This window comes from Nycticebus coucang, chromosome 3 (assembly GCF_027406575.1).
Source record: "Nycticebus coucang isolate mNycCou1 chromosome 3, mNycCou1.pri, whole genome shotgun sequence".
Classification (NCBI taxonomy): domain Eukaryota; kingdom Metazoa; phylum Chordata; class Mammalia; order Primates; family Lorisidae; genus Nycticebus; species Nycticebus coucang.
This window is the reverse complement of record NC_069782.1, coordinates 130,703,568-130,703,947: the sequence shown is the minus strand read 5'-3', so window position 1 is coordinate 130,703,947 and position 380 is coordinate 130,703,568.

Here is a 380-nt window from a genome sequence, read left to right as displayed (position 1 = left end):
TGCAGCAGTAGAAAACAGATACAGATGGCCTAGGCGCTGGGTGTCTTAGGAAGCTCTATGACAGAGGCAGGGGATGAAGTTGGAAGAGGTCTGGGGCTCTATGTCCTAATGCTACTCCTCCCATATTCCCATGTGGCAATAATTGAAGCCAAAGTCCTCACCACTCCCTGTTGTTTTACATGGACCAAACTCTCATAAGCATTTAAATCTGTAATTCCTACTCAGGTAGAGTCTGGACCCCTGGGTTATGAATAGCAGTGAATTCACCTCTCACAGGAATGGGTCCTTCACAGAAGTTCCTATGGAATTGGCTCGGGTTCAGCCTTCCAGGCACTCCAGGCAGGATGATAATTTTGTGGTCTTTCAAACCCTCCACCCTA